The sequence below is a fragment of the Lissotriton vulgaris genome, chromosome 5 (assembly GCF_964263255.1).
Source record: "Lissotriton vulgaris chromosome 5, aLisVul1.2, whole genome shotgun sequence".
Classification (NCBI taxonomy): Eukaryota; Metazoa; Chordata; class Amphibia; order Caudata; family Salamandridae; genus Lissotriton; species Lissotriton vulgaris.
In genome coordinates this window covers 381,701,919-381,716,086 of record NC_141693.1, presented here as the reverse complement: position 1 = coordinate 381,716,086, position 14,168 = coordinate 381,701,919, and positions in this window count along the sequence as shown.

The window sequence follows — 14,168 nt, the reverse complement described above, 5'->3', positions numbered from 1 at the left end:
AATTATCGCTGCATTGTGGTTCTGAAAATTCTGGACCCCGCCATAATGGTGTACCAAGGCCTAAACACTCGTGCAGAAAATATCATCATACCACGACGAATTTGGTATCAATAGACCGGTAATGATCAGGACATTATGCCTGTGTATTTGCGTCACGATCGAGTGATGCTATCACCCTTAAATCACTGTTCTTGTCCTGAGCCCACGGCATCCATCTTGTGTCTTGCCCTCATATAGTCAATTGATTAAAGGCTGAATTTGATCCAAAGGACACGTCCACCTTTCTCTGACTTCTCCATGACCTGAACAGGCTGAATCTGCCTACGTGATGTTGGCCTCACCAAACCAGTCCATGCCCTCTAGTCAATCTATATTAAAGATCTGAGCAACTTGTTGTGTACATTGGCCTGAGCAAGATTAGAAGGCCGAATACAGTAGCCATGCCTGTTTATGACCCACAAGCATCCCTTATCCTACATTTCTATCTTCCACACCTGGCTCTGTTTCTCTGCTTCTGGGCTTTTACAATGGGGAGGTGACTGTTTATATGATGGGGAGGAAACCAGTTCTATTGTGAGCTTCTCCGGCCCGCACAGGAAAATATGTGAAGTTTGACATATGTTCATGATGGAAGATGGGTTGGTCAGTTTGGGCAAGTAGAATGGAATTCATAATTATAGCCTGCTTTGTTATGGTACCATGGGAGCGACCTACAATGATGTGTGTCACAGCAAGAATGTGAGCCTAGGGCCAAACTTTTTGTATAAAAGGCCTGCCTGAGAAAGCTCAGGCAGGCTCCCTCTTTCAATTGTAAAACTACGGTTGGACGACGAAGCCTCATAATTAATTATAATAAAGATGTCTTTTCATTTTACAGATTGGCTGTCAACTCCTTTGCTGCTTTATTATGCAAAATGTTGCATAGATCCCTGGTGGGGAGACTGAGTCATTTTCCACTTTTCTTCAGCATTAGCGGGAAAAAGTCCAGCTAATGCGGCAATAATGCCCTTGGTAATATGCCCCATAGTTCCTTTTCTGCCGCATGATGAGCCTGTGGTGTATTTACTATGTAGGCGTGGAAGGGGTTCTAGGCGACTGGTCGTGAGTCAGTGTGGCTGGCAGATTCTGCAGGGTCTGCTGATATCAGAGGATGGCTGTCATCGGTGTGGCTGATGGGCAGGCCCTGCAGCAAAGGGTTCCTTGTTTCAATAGGATGGCATTTGGAGTTCTTCCATATTTTACACATGAACCCATAGCAGGTGAAATTACCTGGCTGACGGGCTTTGGCCAGGACAGGGCTTGTTGTTTTGTTTGTCATAGGTCTAAGATCACATGTTTGCAAGGGGGAGAGGAGCACAGTTCCAGCTGCCACCTTTCATGTGACCAAGATACCTCAGGGCTACCAAACGGAATGCGGTCTGTTTTACTGCAGTTTCGTTAGAGTTTGTTGATGCTCTTCTAGTTACGCATGTTAAACATGCTTTTTGTACAACAGAGACGTGTGTCAGTGTAGTTTGTCCCACACGTACTCAGTTACTGGTTATTGTCGCCATACAATACACTTAGGTGAGCCGTACAATTTCCCGATGTTGGCCAGCAGGCTAAAGTATAGATTGGACAGCATTGGACTTAGGATACATCCTTGCCCCATGACCAGGACAGCTATGGGATTTCTGAGGTGCATATTGTGTAGGCCTTTATGGCGTGTTTTGCTGCTGTTTCCTGCCGATGTACGCAGCAATATTGAGGAGAACTTCCTTGATATTCTTGACACCTGTTGTTGGTGGGGGTGTCCCGGTCTTCTTCCCATGCATGTAGGCTGAGCTTACATTGAGTTTCCATTGACATATTCATATAGCCACACTGGCAAACATATGAGAGAGTGGCTGTCTTGTCAGTGACTACATGACCTGTACACATTTACAGATAGACACACATGTCTGCACATGTGCATCGTAGAGCAGTATCAGCAGTGTGTCACAGGGTCAGATGAGGGTGGGGCTGCCCATGGAGGGGTAGTGCCACACTACTAATGTTATTTGGAATACTTGCACACTCTCAGGATGCACAAAGGTGACATGTTATCACTCTCTCATTTGGCATCTGATTTGCCAGTACATCACACCTGCCATGTACTGTGATGTCACGTTCCAGGGCCTGTATAGTGGAAAGTAGGGCTTGTTAATTATGTGGGCAGGTCACTTTGAGACGTTACAGGATGTGACATGTGTGTTGCCTCCCATGTGGTATGTGATTTGTGCCATATAATATGATGATAGGCAAATGAACCAGTGAATCCCATTTTTTTCAGACAACATGAATGCAGAGGAGACCCATGCATTCAATGTGGCCAAGGAACGGTGGCTTCACATCCGCAGGGTCAAGAAGGGGTACAGGTCCATGGCACGGAGATACGCGGCTGCTCGGCGGGATGGGACCTGGCATGCGATGCCAGAGGCTGTGGGACACAGTGACAAGTCTACTACATCAAAGGCTGGTGGCAAGGCTGGCGGTGGAAAAAATTCTAACACAGTGGTCTCACCTGTTCCGGTACCAAGCACATCAGCCATTCCAGGTACCAGCAGCCAAGGGCCAACTCAAGCTGCACCCAGCCAGGGAGCTGGCCAGTAAACACCAGGGCAGGATCCAGGGGCACCCACCAGGACGCCGGCAAGGGCTGACAAGCAACAAGAAATTCTGATAGAGCTGGCCAGGAACAACAACTTGCTCCTCGATGTGCGCAGTGAACTGGTAACCCTCAACCGGCGGATGAATGACATTGCCGTAAAACTTGGGATACCGTAGACCTGGACTTCTTCTGGCCCACACCCCTCTTCTGCCTTCCTTCCTTGTTCTTAGTTTTGTGTTTATATATAGTTGTATAATAGGATTTAGATGTAGAATAGTTTTAGATTAGGTATAGTTAGTTTAGTGTAGTGAGATATTGTTAGGTTAAGATAGTGTTGGGGCTAAGTTTATTTTCTCTGTGGGTGGGGGGTTTATGTCCTTTTGTAGTTTGTGTAGTAGGGTTTAGTTAGTATAACATGTGTAGTTTAGTTTATTATGTGTGTAGGGATTTTAGATATAGTGTTAGTTTTAGTGTTTAGTGTAGTTTTAGATAGGTTATTTTTATACAATAAATACTTTTGAATTGGTTAATACTTGCATTGGTGTCAGGTAGGTTGCAGAGTGTGGGTCTTCACACATTCTATGCTTCTGAGGTCATCAGTGGTGTGATCCCTGTATGTGTGACTTTGGATGCAACCTGTTACTGGGATGCATGTATAGTGTTCACTACACTTTAGGTGTGGTATCTGTTGACTTGCATGGTTGACAGATAACATGGGATTTATTGTGTATGGGCAAAATCTGGGGGCATATTACCAAGGGAATTGTCACCACATTAGGTGTACTTTTTCCCGCTCTTGCAGCAATAATTTTGTCACCCTATTACCAAGCTGCCACTAACACCAGTTAGCAACAGCTTGTAGGCGATAGCAGGCATTTAGGGGCCCACTTTGCATGTGTGCGATAATTATCGCTAATGACATGCAAAGTGGGTGTGCCAACATGTTAGCGACTGTAAACAGTTGCTAGCATCTCTGACTCATATTATTTTAGTTTGGAAATATTTGCGCTAAGCCCAAATATCTCCAAAAGCTAACGCCTGCTAATAGCAGTTCTTTGCGATGTAATCCAATGGAAGGTGGATAACATGGCTAAGAGCATTGTCACAATAATGCATGTATGTGGCAGATTTCTCAGCCATATTCATGCATTTAGCTGGACTTTTTACGGCTTCTGAGATGAACCTTGATAGTATCACGGTATCTCATCGGTAATCACTCCTCGGTGCTCAGCGATTATTATCGCTATTGCTTGGTACTCTGCCCCCAGCTATTTGGCGTTCTGCTATATTGCACTGAATGGCAAGACAGTCCACAGTTTTGCTACATTGCTGGCGTACTTGTGCATTTGGTTGCAATATGACCAAATTTGTGCCCACATGTGCCTGTCACTTTGCCAGCACACCATGATGCAACAAGGTCCCTTGAGTGTACTGGTCGTTATTGTGTGTACGCAAAGAAGATGTTTCATACTGCTAATGTGTGGTGGAGGTTGCCAAACAGGTAGACGTTCTATGTGAGTTCACATGCATCTTGTTTAGGAGGGGTCAGAGACCAAGCAGTGCAGCAGGTGTGGTGAATGCAGGCACCTTGTCACAGGAGCCTCACAGGGATGGGGCTTGTGAAAGTAATGGATGCTGATATATGTTTGGCTCTGGACCCCAGAATCCTACAGATGTCCTGTTGCTGTGCTGCACGTGTGGGTACATAGCCATTCAGATCCAGCTCAGAGGGTTCATGCGCATGCAGCTGCTGCTGCTGGACAATGTCCCATCTCATTCTTCAATGCCCCATACAGGACTATGCTGGAGCTGGGCAGTAGGGTGCAGGGGCGTGCAGGTGCTGCACGCATGGTACATGCACATACCTGTGCCAAGGGGGACAGATGTTTGTTGGTGCTGTGTAGGTACTTATGACTTAACATTTTGACTGCACTGACGGTGTTACCACCCACACAGATATGGAGCATCCAGGCACAAGAGTTGATGGTGCTAGGGCATGTTCTGTGCGTTATGGGTATATATGTACTGGGGGCAGGTGGTAACTTGGCACAATATGTGCTCATACCCTGAGGGACCACTGGCAATTGTGCAAAATAATATTTTCACACTGGGAGGCTCAGGGGCAGTTATGCAGCACAGGGCTCAGATACACAGGTCTCCCAGGCAGTTTAGCTACCCCACCCTCTGGTTCCTCACAGCACACTCTGGTTCACACCAGCCACCATTTTGATCTTGACACTACCCTCTGGTTCACCACTGCCACCCTCATGCTCACTACCCACACAGATTTATTCATCAACACTGCCAGACATCTCCACTTCCAGGTCCACGCCAACCCCAACGCCACCTTCAGAGGTACACTCATCTCCAGCCCCCCCAGACCACATTTTCAATGGAGCTAATCCCTCGCCTACCTCGCCTGCAACCATGCACTCACCTCCACAGACTACATCCTCCTCGTGGAGCGGACATTCCAGCTCAGGAAGAAGAACAACACCAACTCCAGATGCCTGTCGCCCACACTAGCCAACCTCAGCCTCAGCAGACTCGTCACTCCACCCACCCACCCACCCACCCACACTTCCACCCATGCCGCTGGTCACACATTGGACACCACCTTCTACACAGGCACCCACGTTACTTTCGTACACAACACCTGTTTCCACAGGACTGTACCGTGCTGCATCCATTCCCCCATTCACTGTACAGTCCACAGACCACCGCACACAACGGGTAACTCACCACTGCTGGAGGAGAGTGACTGTAGACTAGCTAATCACCACCCTTACCCACAGGCCACACAACAACTCCACCAACTCCAACGCTGCAAGCCCCCACCTCAGGCAGTGTATGTACAACTGTGACAACACACTTGTGCCACTCAAGGTACCCTGTTGAACCCACACCAGCAGGCCAGGCGCCACGTTCACCAATGTGCTGGTGTGTATCCTGCGTTGGATGGCGGAAACATGAGTGGTTATTGGTCACCATATACACTCCAGACAACCACGCACACCACAGGGATGCCATACACATACATCTCCACCGCTTGTGATTGGACAAGGCTTGCTCCTTATAAACCTAACTGAATGACAACACACACGGGAGCAAGGGTGTCTTCTGCATCATTAGGGTACTCTCGGGCTCCAGCTCCATCACCAACAACATGACTCCCTGAGTGGAACTGTGCAACTCACTAGCCATCTTCTTCTACTGCTAGCTCGCTGATGTCCATGACAGCTTCAACACGACACCCACCCAACCTATGCCAGGGCCCACCTCCCCTGTGTACACCAGCAGCGCATGCCACCTGACCTCCCGGTCCAATGTCAACGGCTAGAAGATACACATGGTTATGTACTCCATCCACTCACGCTCCCTGTCACACCTATTCCCACACCACAAGGCAGATTTATGAGTCTGTTGCGCCTCTTTGCACCGCAATAGCGTCACTTTATTTGACGCAACTGCGACGCAAACAATGCACCCTATTTACAACGTGACGCATCTAGGAGATGCGTCACATTGTATAGCACTGCGCCATAAGGAGCCGTTCCTGCGCATGGGGGCCGTTCCTGCGCAGGAACGCCTCCTGAAAGTGGCTGAGTGAAATCTATGAGATTTCACTCAGTCACTTTCAGGGCAATGCTGCATCAGAACCCTGCGCCTGCTTGAAGCAGGCGTGGGTCTTGATGCAGCATTGTGCAGATGTTGTACCCCCAAGCCTTGCTGGAGCTGCGTTGCGCTTGCGACGCAACTCCAGCAATGCGCCACATTTCCGGCACTGATGCGTCACGCATCAGTGCCGTTTTTGCACCATGGTGCACCGCATTATAAATGCGGTGAACCATGGGTGGCGGAGCTGTGGTGCACTGTGGCGCACGTTAACTGGTGCATCCCTGGGGATGCGCCAGTTGACATAAATCTGCCCCCACGTATGTTACATGGCAGATGCTGCTATCTGAGCTGACTACATTACAGCAATATTTCCATGGAGCTTGCTACACAACTTATTCTACACCCTCCTCAACTTGCCAGAGCCAGGCCACATGGACCTGAGGTGCTTCCAGCCTTTCTCCCTGCTCCTGTTTCCAGGCCCGATCACTCGGAATTGTTCTACATGCAAATGGCCCACCACCTGGTAGACAACAACATCCACTAGCCATCCCAGGACTGCATCATTGGAGTCCACACCACCCTGCCAGCACTCATGTCTACCACTGACGACATTATGTGCCAACTGTGCAACAGCTCAACATCTGCCCTCATCCTCCTGGTGATGTGTCCCTATGCCTGCATGACCCGGGCTCTCCAGGACTTGTTGTACGTTACATGGGGGTATGCACTGTGTAGACGTGCATGGTACATGCATGCGACTGTGCCCATCCACCCACTTCCACCTGTTCCTATTTGACACTCACCCTCTTCCTCTTGCCCCTTCCCTGGCTCTCTGCCTGGCCTTCCTGGGTGTTGGTAGTGCCCTCTGCACTGGTCCCTGGCTGCTCACCATCATTTTGTATATTTTCCATGTTTAGCAACGATTTTCACTTTAGCTGGCATTTTTTCGTCCCGCTAGCGCGTTATATGGTAGCCTTGGGCCTATTGGTTTAGCGATAATCATCGCTGATAGGCCCAATGCGATTTTTTTCACGTTAGCGTGCGGCGGCTTAGCGTGGACACGCTAGTTTTACCGCACGCATTTATCGCATTTTCGGGGAAATATCGCCGCCATGCTGGGTGTTGGTAATACCTCGCTACGGCGACGATATTTCCAGGCGATGCTTAGCGATAAAATTTGTCGCGATAAATATCGTTAGCGATATTTTTCGCCTATTGTTGGTAATATGCCCCAGTGTGCTTTATCTAGTGAGACGGTAATATTTCAGGATATGATCATGGCACTGGGTAACCTTTTCCCTGTCCAAAGTTGCATGGACTCGCGAGGAAAGCCCAGAAATGCCACTGGCAAAAAAGGCTGGTACACTACTAAATGCCGCAACAAGAAAACGGCACTAGTTGAGGCTGTAAAATCTAAATCACAAGCTCAGATATGGTTCGCTAGAAACAAGTATAAACGGGTAGTTGCACTAGCTAAAAAGGAGTGGGAAGGTCAATATTGGGAAGCTCTAAAAGAAGCAAGCATAGGGAGGGATGCTGGACTCTTTTGTAGCATTATAAGAGAGAAGAATAGACCTGATGAATCTCTCATTACATGTAATATCCCAGCCCAAAAATGGTTTGACCATTTTTCGAAATTATACTCATGTTCCCAGGGCGATTTGCATCAGCCTATTTCCCAAACCTTCTTGTTAAATCGAGCAGATCCAAATGGCTTTCCCTTCACGCAAAGGGAGGTAGAAAAAGCGATCAGCTGTATTGTACCTCGTAAAGCTGCAGGTCCCGATGGCATCCCCGGTGATCTCATTCGTCATGATCCCCCTAGATGGGGGAAGCTTATTTCGACTCTTATTAATGCCATTGACAATGGCCCAAAAATCCCGGAGTCGTGGATGGGGGCAGAGGTCGTCCCTATTTTCAAAAAAGGGAATAGGGATGACCCTGCCAACTATCGACCGATAAGCCTGATCGACTCCACACAGAAGGTTGTTGGGAAGGTCGTGCTAGAGAGGATTCTGCAATGGGTTGAGGAAAACAAAATTCTTTCGGACTACCAGGCAGGTTTTAGGGCAGGCACAGGGACTGTAGAGCAGGTGTTCCGCTTGTTACTTATTTATTGGAAGGTGGTCCTCATAGGCAAAGGCAGTCTTTAGCTCGCATTTATCGACCTAAAGACTGCCTTTGACCTGGTACCTAGGGAGCACCTATGGGAAGTCCTATCTGAAATGGGGATTCCATGGTACATTTTGTTGTTATTAATGAGGTTACATGATGGAAACTTCGCACGAGTGAGGTGGGGCCAGCAGGGTCAGAAGACCAAAAGAATTCCAGTGAATAGGGGTGTCCGCCAGGGATGTGTTTTAGCCCCCACCCTGTTCTCACTATATGTGAACAGGGTGGTGGAGCACTTATTGCAAAGTCCATCAGATGCGCCGTCCCTGGCGGGCGCGAAAATTCCAACTCTCCTATTCGCTGACGACACCCTCCTTATTTCCAAGTCTGCTGTAGGACTACAGAACCTCCTAGATAGTTTCCAGTCTTTTTGCTTTCTGCGGGGGTTGGTTATAAATACAGACAAAACAAAGTACCTGGTGATAAATCCGCCAAAAAAGATTAGTAGGCCCCCTGCATTAAATCTTGTTCCACTGGAGAGGGTCACTGTTTTTGATTACCTTGGTATTCGCATTTCAGATAATATGCAGTGGTCCTCTCACATCCAGAAGATGCTTTTGTGCCATAAAAGGGTAGGGGGGCCATCCTTAGGGAACATCGCTCCTCATCTACCAGGCCAATTGCTCCAGTTCTGGAGATATATAGGGCAAAAGGAGTGAGTTTAGCCCTATACGGAGTGGAATTGTGGGGCTTATGTAATATAGACCAACTGGCTAGATCTGAAAACAAATTTTTTAAAGACCTAATGGCACTCCCACAGAATGCCCCTATGGTCCCATTGTTACTAGAGCTGGGATGCCACTCGATCCGTGATTTGGCTAAACTCCGCCCGCTCCTACTATGGGCTCCATTGTGGCGAGCCCCTGAGCTAGTGAAGTATGCGGAGGGCTTGACGGAAGTTTTATCCATGGTTGGTTGGCACAAAATCAAGTGGCTTAAGGATGTTAAAATCTTGTTATATGACATGGGCCTTAAAGATGCATGGGTAACTCAATCTGCCCCATCGAAGCCAGTGCTAAAAAGAATTTACTGGAACTGGGTAGCACGTAAGCGTTGTTCTGATCCGAATCTGGGTAATGTGACAGACAACTTTTTAGGGATTAAGATGTTGCATTCTGCTAACCTTATCTCGATACCATCCAGAATCCATTTGATCGGGCGCTATACTTTAAGTTTAGGGTTGTGATTTTACCGCACGATGGAAAGTCCCTTTCCAGACCTCGCCATATTGCCCATTTTGCATAAACAAAATAGAATCAGTGGTGCACATCTTGTTTGCTTGTCCACTGTAACGAACGCCAAGGAACTGTTGGCTCAAACCACTCTGTAGAGAATTGGGCACCAGACAGCACTCTCTGGCATTGTGTATTTTTAAAAGTGATACTTGTGTATTGTATGTATGTGGCATTTCAAGGTTTTTAAGATGGGCTTGGTCTATTAGAACCAAAAGGCTAAAGGAAATTGTTTAATATTATATTTTTTATACCCTGATGTCATTCATTTTTAAACTGTGATCCTATGCAGTGTTGTTGAATGAACACATGTACCATTTTCGAAAACCTATGAACTATGTTTTAAGCTCCAATGTGATGGTTAAACTAATTGCATCATGGTGTTTTATCAGAATTGTAATTCTATTTATGCTGTTATGATATGTTTTTATCGAAAAAAAGCCTTTCATTCATTCATTCAGTAGGTGCAGACTTGTCACCAAGGTTGGGATGTATTTTTTCCATTACAAGTGAGTGCTTGTGAGTTCGGTCGAGAAGTTGATTCAAATAATTGTATTAGGAAATGGTTGGTTTGAATGCTCCCTCTTTTGTCTTTTTCAGTGTTCCATTAAAAGCGTGAAGCTAGGACTATACCTTTAAAGAATATCAAACAGGAGAAACACATTTTGGATACAACAAGGTAAAAATAGTATGGATGGTGCATGAAAGGCATATGGTGTACAAGCATTAGAATATGTGGTAATACAAATATTTTCTTTCAGCTCATGTGTGTTCTGAGTCCTGAGGAGAACCCTGTAAGACTCACTTTAGGGTTCAGAGCGGGTCAACAGCTAATAAGCCAAACAATTGTTTGTTGCAAGCATTTACCATGGAGGCTCAAATTGTGAATTAATATAAGCTGTAATTGAAATAACATATATTGAGCCCAACTGGTACACTGTTTGGTTTTTGCCCTTGTTAAAGGAATATACAAATAGGGTGTTGAAATGCCAGCTTAAAGTGTTATGTCTAGCATGATAGAATGGGAGATTATTCTTTAGAAATCACAGAACCAGAGCTAAAAATAATCTTTCTATTAGGTTTATACATTAATGTATTGTTTAATGTCTTGTTTTGTTTCTTTTTAAAGAATGTGATCTAATGTAACAATGATGTTGTGACTGTATTGTGTAAAAAATTGATGTTTTTACGGATGGATAATACAACCTGACAATTCTCGCAAATACATATGAAATAATTATGAAATAACAAATGAAAAATAAAAGATATGGCCATATCAATTGCTTTGTATGATCATGGTGTGAGGTGATTGAATTGGTTTCAGTATTGGCATGTGTGAAGTTGTTTGTTCGTGAAATAGGCCTAGCCTTACTGATTACAGGCCCAACCCTTTCTAGTTGCTGACTTTTAGAAAGTAGGCATTTTCTTGTTTAATCATCTTCTGTGGAATTAACGTCTGGTTTAGCCTGGCAGGGCCCTGTTTGTGCATTCACTCTAGACAGCCCCACAAAGGGAGTTGAGGTGTACCCTGCATATCCTGATGGCCCATCACCAGGCTGCTGGGCCTTCCTGAGCAAGAGTGGTGGGAGGAGCTGTCACCTGCACCTGAATAGGGCTGTGCCTGATCTCTCACAATGCTGTCTTCACCCTACTGGATTGTGTCGGGAGAAAATACCCGTCTGAACAAGAACATGTGCACTATAAAGACAATACTTTGAAGAATGCCTACTCCAAAGACCAAAAGTGGTATGAGTATTGGACCTAAAAACCTAGACTTTTAGAATACTTCTGGATGAAGAGGAACTTCTGCCAAGGACAAGAGCTAAAGAGCTGTGAGGAGGACTATGACCCTTTGCTTTGCTTTGCTTTACTGGGTTGGTCTGAAGTTGCTGCTTCTGCTTTGAAGATGAAAAGGATGGAATTTGCTTTGTATCCTGGTTGTGAAGTTTCTCCAAGGGCTTGTGTGTGATTACCTCCTGCTGGAAGTCTCAGGTCCATCAAAGACTTCATCTGCAGCAACCCTGAACTCAGCTGCTGGGAGTTCTGACCTGCCTTGTGGTGCCACATCCAGTTCTGGGCACTTAGAAGTTGTTCCTGCTGCAAAGACCCACTTGAAACCATCAAAAAAAAGTTAATCATCCTTCTAGCACCTGTTTTTCCAAAGCAGCACCGATGTTCGAGAAAAATCTCCACGCACTGCCGCTGTGCATCCGAAGAAATCGACGCAACGCCTGTCAGCAACTGAAGAAACCGCCGGAGCCCGAGTTCAGTGCACTGTGTCTCCGAAATCTAAGACCCCCACACTGACTCTGACTCAGGCCCTGCTGTGCGACTGAAGGAATCAATGCATTGTGGGACCGTGGCTGAAGATATCGACACAGCGCCTGCTTGCTGCCATCGCATCAACCTCCAGAGTATCCGGATTTCCATGCATTGTACCTGTGCGCCAAGTTTTTCTGACACATCTCCCACAGACCAGAACCATCTTGAAGCATTGCTTTCCCCTACAGTCCGGATTCAACGCAATTCTTCTGCATGCAGCAGAACTGACGCAATGGCTCCCTGTGGACTTAGTTTTGCTTGGGGGACTTTGACGCATTTGAGGTACTTTGTGTAAAATCACTGCATCAATAGAGTTCTATTCACAGAAATGATTGAAACCCTTTAAAAGTCATATTGTGAGTTGTGTATGTTGGATATATGTTGCTTTGATCTTGTTTGGTTTAGATGAAGATACTTTATTTTTCTAAACTGGTGTGGTGCCCATTTATAGTGTTTATGTGTGTTATGTACAAATACTTTACACATTGTCTCTGAGATAGACCTGACTGCTACCAAGGTCGGTGAGCAGGGGTTATTTTAGGTGTGTAATACCCTTATCCTACTAGAGACAAGGGTCCGTACTTGGACAGGGTGCAAGCCACTGCCAACTAGAGACCCCCATTTCTAACTAGCATAATGAATTAATCTTAGGCATTAAGCATCAAATCCCTAGTGACAAATGCCAAAAAGTTTGCAAGATTATGCTGGTGAGAAGGAAATTATGCTCGAACTTCATTTACTCAAATGCTTCTTTCATTTGGTCATTCCCCAAATGGAGGTTCACTAGTCTGGGGTACTCGTTTTCTCCATTTCATCTTTTCTGCAAAATGAGGTGAAGGTGTGGGTTGATGAGAAATGAAATCACAGATCAAGTAATAAGCCAGCACCTTATTGGCTGTTTTTCTGCTCCTTCTTTCAGTTGTTTAGTATTTCATTCAACCAAACAAGTTGGTATTTGGGCCAATCAAGTTGAGTGAAAGGTTCGTGCCTACTCTGCTCAGTTAGGAATCAGGGGCTGTATGTAAAACGCAGAACTCAGAAGTTTCCAAAAATGGGTGGGGAATGTATAAACCATTTGAGGCTCACTGGAATGTTTTCCCACCACGCATATCCTACATCTGTTGCGCGAGAACAAATGCTTTCTTCGCTGAATAGGACACATGAGGTGCCTTTATAGAAATTATGATGCTGCATAACTGTTTTATACCCAAAAACAAATATTTTAAAGTGTTATGCCAACTGAAAATAGGATGGGCAATAAAGATATCCATTTTAATAGGTTGTTTTCAACGTATAGCGGTCTGGGTTAAAATATTTAAATTAACACTATTATGCATGAGAAGTGTGACAACACAAAGCAGCGTTTGCATGTTTCAGTATTCCTTTGGGCATATTTGTTGCTACTGGGAAATTACATCTGAAGAACTGTTTATTTTCCATGATGTTTTGCCAACTTTAATGTAGTTTTTCTTCAGATTTCAGCATCAAAGACAGCACTGAGACATGAGATGGTTTGAAGCTAAGGCCGTCTTCATTGTGCATACAAATATGAATCATCATAACATTTCTTTTTACTACCAATTTTGTTCTGCAAAAGATCCTTCCCAAAATATTCATCATTTATTATATTATCCCCAGGACAACAAGTGTAAACTTCTTTTGCTTGTCTTCTCTACATAAATGTTACTTCTTCTCAGAACTTAATACAATAATCTACGATTTAGTTTCCGTAATGAGCATTGATAAATTTAGCATTTGCCTAGTAAATGTAACAGATATCGCATACGCAAGGGCAAATTTGTCTTTGTAAAAGCATATTTGCACTTTTAAGGGCGCTCACGAGTTAAAGACAACGCAATAGACTTACATCACCTGGCTGAAATATATTAAACTTAGTATTAATAAAATGGGTGTCCCAGAATATTTTTCTAGTCCAGAATGACTTAAAGGTGTCTCATTTTGCTGAGTTAAAGGAATTGTTTAAAACCATATAAATTTGCCTCCGGGGTTTAATAGAAGTATTACAGTTAGAGAACCCAACCGACCTCACTCTCTGAGACCGGCACCTTATCTACAGATTATTCTCAATGATAGGCAACGATTTTTGCTGAAAAGGCTTTGCCTTCAAACACTAAATTTCTTAGCTTTCCCAGAACAGTTTGTGTTCTTCTCCTAACCATTGTCCCTGTGATGGT